The sequence below is a fragment of the Leguminivora glycinivorella genome, chromosome Z (genome assembly GCF_023078275.1).
Source record: "Leguminivora glycinivorella isolate SPB_JAAS2020 chromosome Z, LegGlyc_1.1, whole genome shotgun sequence".
Lineage (NCBI taxonomy): Eukaryota > Metazoa > Arthropoda > Insecta > Lepidoptera > Tortricidae > Leguminivora > Leguminivora glycinivorella.
Genome location: NC_062998.1, coordinates 22846822 through 22853008, shown reverse-complemented (window position 1 = coordinate 22853008; position 6187 = coordinate 22846822).

The window sequence follows — 6187 nt, the reverse complement described above, 5'->3', positions numbered from 1 at the left end:
GGTTTAGTTTTATTTAGACTACCTACAAATTGAAGACATGTTTACAAAAACAACATTAGATAGATAGATAAAAGCTTTTTCCCCTCACTAGTTCGGAAACACGTGTTTTGTCCTTTAATATCAGCGGGTAAAAACGCATTTTATCCACTAGTGGGTAAAGTAATTTGACCTTAAATAAAGTCAAATTAACTGCTTTTAAATTGATAAAAGTAGGTGAATCTAGTAATAAAGATGATTTACCACCTGTGGAACTACTGGAAGCAGTGATAAACGCATTTTTTGTGTTGTAGTTTCCTCGCTATAGTGAGGGGAAAAGTTTTGTGTTACACTCGGGTGCAAATGTATTTTACTTCTCGTGTGTTAAAAAACTCGCAAGTTCAGGATTCTATTCTCGAACCACTCGCTTCGCTCGTGGTTCAACTATAGAATCCTTTCGCTTGCTCGTTTTTCAATTCCACACTCGGCGTTAAAATACAACTTTGCCCCCTTGTATAACAAATAACTATATTTGAATTTTGCAATAACACACAATTACAAATGCAACATTACTACACTAGATATGAATTTACAGGAAACGAAAAAAACTACATGTCTTCTTATATATGTTTTAGTTATTGGAGATAAACATTGTATAGGTGATTGTATTGAGAGGCCAATCGTTCCGAAATATACGATTACACATTTAAAGACCAATATTTTTGGAAGAAAATTGCAAAATAAGTTCGTCACGTAGCTGTTTTTTGTAAAATTTTGTTAATTATGTCCTTTTAGTGTAAGAAAATAAAACAAGTTTCTATAGAAATTATGTTTTGTATTATATGAGAGACTTTATCTTCGTTAACTAGTGGCTTTATTTTAATCCTCACATCCGCAATGTAGATATGTAGTTTTTGTAAAATGGGCATATTTTGGACCATTGGGGTCATTTTTGGACACTATCTTTTGCTCTACTTGTAGATGTAGACTACTTAGATGAATGCTATGATACCAATATTCGCAAAAAATGTTAGTTATGAAAAACAATTGCCCAAATGCCCATCAGAATAATTTATTCTAAGATATCTAATTTTAAACGACGGTTTTCTAACTGACGGTCTTTTCTAGATGCCCAGCTCGGCTTTCGGGATTCAAACTTGATACCTATATGGTTTATAGGTATATAATACTTAACAATAATAACGTATAGTGCACCCAAAAATGCATGCTTTGAAGAAGTTATCAAAGTTCCTTGACTAGTTGTGCCGCTTTTCTTACAAAAACGGCGATAAAATTTTAATTCAGTGTGGCGGCGCGCTACCTAGTCAGGACAAAAACGCTGTGCAGGCGCTAACAAGGCGTCGTGCAAATAACATAACTATACCTATTCTAAGTGCATAATAAACCTACTTATGATGTGCAAAGTGGGGCAGAATCGTTTTTCACTCATTAACATTACGAGTATGTACCTAATAGACACCATTCATAGGCAGTAAAAAAAATACAATTTTAAATAATAGCTATATTTCTTAATCCAAGTACCCATCAACGGCGATAAAACAAATGTATCTATTATGTTAATTAAACTAAATAACCTAATACAAATAAAAAGTAAATACTTAAACAGCGCAACCAACTACTAAAATATATGAATAGGTAACTGTTACATTTTTCACACGAACACTAACACCATACTTATAAAAGTACTTATAAGTACTTGTATAGAGTTTGTTACATCATACTTGAACAGCGGTTCGTGCGCTCTACGCTAAACATAGTAAAAAAAAAATAGAGAATATAATTTATTATGATACAGTCAAATTCAATTCTGGTAAAAATAAATATGTCTAATTTTCTAAACTACATTGGTAATAAAGTAAGTATCAAAAATCACATACTATCACAGTCTAATGTTTTTCGATCTAAGTTGGTTCAGTATCTTTTCGAGCACTCAGGTATTTGGTAAAATGCAAGAAAAGCCTGAGTTGCACTGCTGGCTGCTCTTTTACTAGTTAAACACAAATTTAATAACAAAAAATAATTTTAAATCTTCTCTATGTGTGACACTTTTCTCCATGTTAACACACTGTATCTGTACTTGCTGAATAATTTCTAGCCAACGTCACATAGCAAGTACAGTCGCCAGCAAAAAGAAAGCTGCATAAATATCTGACAAGCACTTAAGACGCAACAGGAGCGAAAATGCTAAAATGGAAAGAAGCCCCCTTTCAATTTGGGAATTTTAATTAAATATACCAGTGTTCTAAAATACATTTATCAAAAAAAAATTGTCCATTAAGAACAACTCAGTTAAAATAAAATATTGCAAAAAAATCTTTAAAATCGAGGTTCTGCTCTCGATTGTTCCCTCCTTCAAAACTGAATACAGGGGAGGCTATTGCTATGTTAGTATGGGAACCCTGCATTTTATGATTAAGCACTGAGACTTGGCACAGTTGTTCCTTGGGCGGCCCTGAGTAGATAAAGACCGGGAGGCATCGAGAGTCCCCCTTGATTTAGGAGGGAGGAGGGGGGGAAGGCTAGCGCCGCCGCGCTTCCTTTGAAACCATATTTCTCTAAAACTATACAAAATAGGGCATGCGATACATCATTTTCGGATAAATTAAGGACGAAGAATTCATTTTTGGAACAAAAAAATGTACTTTAGAACTTAGAACAAAAATACAAAATAAAATGGGAAAATCTTAACGAGATTTTTTTTTACAAAAACTATTAAGTATTTTATAAAAACTGTAATTGTTATTTTAAAATAAAAAATATTATTTAATAGCTACATTTATCTAGTTTTAGAGAATGTATAATTTGTTACAGAAATATATTATAGGACAAGTGATAAAAAATAATTTAAATCGCCCGATAGGGTGATTTGAGTGCATGTTTCAATAAGTTTTGTCAATGATTTTAGATATAATCACTATTTTTAACACACGAAAGCCGTAATCATTGTAGTTTATGGCTATTTTAGTGATTAATGTACATAAAATAAAAATACATTATTAAAAATGTGATAACTTTTTTTATAACATTATCCTATTTTGTTCTTTCTACACAATATATATCTAGAAGCAATAATATCAATGAAAAGCCACATTTATGCAGTTTATAAAATATATAATTTGTTATATAAATATATTACGAAACGCGATATAAAAAATAATGAAAATTTTAATGTACGGGTCAGCTTGCATTATTCGATGAGGTGAGGTAAAGGTACTACCCGCTATGCAGCGGAGTTCGTCTAGTAATAAAGAAATATACTTATTCTAATAACGTTTACATATGTAGGTATACCACGATCCAGTAGTGAGAATTGAAGAAGAAAAAAACAGGGAGGAAATAGTCGAGAGCGTTTGTATGGAGAATTGACCCCTCCTGTTGCGTTTTAAATCTCTTAGAAATAAGATTGTGTCAATTTTTTTTATCTAATAACACGGCATACAAGTAGGTACAGATGTAGTGCGAAAAGGGTTTCCTTCGTATTGCTCCGGTAATGTTCGTATTTGTCGTGCTAGTTCAGTCAATGTCAGTACATCTTGTACTGAGACTGACTGAAATAGCATGACATGTTCGTATGTTTCCGTAACAAAACGAAGGCAAATCTTGTCGCATTACATCTGTACTTTACCGATGCATGCCTTTTACAATATTCGCAATCAGAACTAAAAACATGATAGGTCAATATATTTTCTTTATATGTATTGCTAATTAAAATTATTGCAAGGGTGGTGAAAACATTATATTAATAACAATTTGTAGGTACCTTCCTCCCTTATTGCAATTGGTTGTATAGAAGACACGGCTTTTTACTTTTAGAGATAACATCGCGTGTTGTTACTGTTAAAATTCTTCCTAGTTTTCATGTGAAATATATTATTAAAACAATTACGAATAGGTAGGTATTTATTTTATAAATAATTAGTTAATGCAGTACGGACAATTATTAAGTATCTAAGTAATAACAATATAATATATCTTTCTACCTTATTGCACATTTTTTTAACTAGTACCTTATAAGCACGATTTTAACAATCTTGGTTTGGCTAACTCACTCCAACAAATACTGTTAGGTTTACGATTGTACTAGTAAATTATGAAATGCAATCTGGCTTGGAAAAGCGCTAGCGCGCATCCTCAGTTTTTCGTGGTCAATGTGATCATGATAAAATAGCAAATAGAAAAAAAACGAACCCAACTGTTTTTTTTTTTCAACTAACAATAACATTTTTTTTTTTTAATTATAAATGGGCTTACTCTTGACCACAGACTAGCCAAAGGCAAAGACGTGGCCTACGATGGAGTGAGCTCGCCCAGAAGATGCCTGTTCACTCTTGATTTGAAGGTTGCCGGGTTATATGAGCTCGGAAATATAGCCGCCGGCAAGGAATTCCACTCCTTGGCAGTGCGCATAAGAAAAGAAGAAGCAAAGCGCTTCGTGCGGATTCGTGGAATATCCACCAAGTAAGGATGGAGACCGGCCGTGCGTCTAAGAGTCCGATGGTAGAATGGGGACGGTGGAATAAGCTCGTGTAGCTCTTGAGCACACTCCCCATAACAACAACAACAACATAAAATTTTAATTCGATTAACATTCAGTACACAAACGTTTATTGGGGAATCCCCAATGCAGCGTGCAGCGTGGAGAGGCGGTGGTGTTGCCAATAGTAAATCGTCACTACTTTTAAAAAATCTCGTATCTCCTCAAAGTTAAAACGCAGTAAGTCTATATGCATTCCATACATACTTACTAAAATTTTCTTTTCATTGACAGACGAAGATATAAGTTTTTTTTAAAATAGTGACAAAATAGCGATAACTACCAATTACAGATTTCGTAAAATGTTACTTTTATAAGAGCAGAAACTAAGTTATTTCATGAAATTCGTTTAATAGTTAACATAAAGTCTAAAAAATCGTATAAAAGTATTAACTGCTTTGTAAATTTTGAGATTTCGTACTTTAGAAAAAAACATACTCCAGAAAAAAAATCTGTTTTTTTTTCAAGCCAGATAAAAATCTGTTTTTTTGCAACCCTAATGACGCAACTGCGTCGAAATATCGGAAGCTCGGCAAAAATAAAAAAGTAATCATATCCCGGTCAATATAAGTGTAATAGGCTACTTCACCCTTTTTTAAAGTCTGTCTTATATGATTAAGTAAGTTGTCCAATCAACCGAAATAAAATATTATCGTATTTTATTATGACTTAAAAACAGCAAAAAATATTTTTAAAGTATACTTTTACTTAATCAGGCGAAAACAACACAGTCCTGTTAATCTTAAGATTATCTGTGTATCAGGTCATTCGATTCGAAAACAACATTTTCTGACTTTTTGAGTATGAAGGCATAAAGTTTAATATGTCAGTGATTGTTTTGACAAGTAAGGTTCGAATTCGATGACGTCACTATATCGCTGACAGCGTTTTGGCCAAAATAAATAAAAAATTACACTCAGTTTTAATCGAAAATACGTAGTCATCATACGCTTTTAATACCCAAAATCTATAAAAATTATTCTTATATGTCAAATACTACAGAAGACAATCATTTATTGGGCAAAATTCGATATGAACCTAGTAGCCTATTGACGTCCGTCCAGCGTTACATTATGAGGATATTTTGTTGTCGTATCTAACGTTGTATCACGAGCTCTTTCTATTCTATTGCTAGAAAAAATAATCATATAATATTTCGTTTGTACTTGTAGTTACGGTCGTAAAAGATTGTAATAAAAAATGTTGCTTGCGTGAGTTGCGTGCTGCCTTATTAAGTTATTACGTTACGTAGCCAATTGGAAAATAAATAAATATTATAGGACATTCTTACACAGATTGACCGAGTTCCACGGGAAGCTCAAGAAGGCTTGTGTTGTGGGTACTCAGACAACGATATACATACATAAATGACATAATATTAATATACAAATTCTCAGGAACAAATAAATATCTGTATTCATCACACAAATAAATGCGCTTACTGGGATTCGAACCTAGGACCGCGGCTTAGCAGGCAGGGTCACTACGCGCTAGGCCAGACCGATCGTCAAAAAACTTTAACACTTTATCGTAATTAAGGTAAGTGTCGGGAAAACCGTCTACCCAGAAAGACCGTCCACTGAATATAACTTTTGTATTTATATATTTATCACTTCTTACACCTCCGAAGGTATACCAGTTTTTCATCCTTAATCC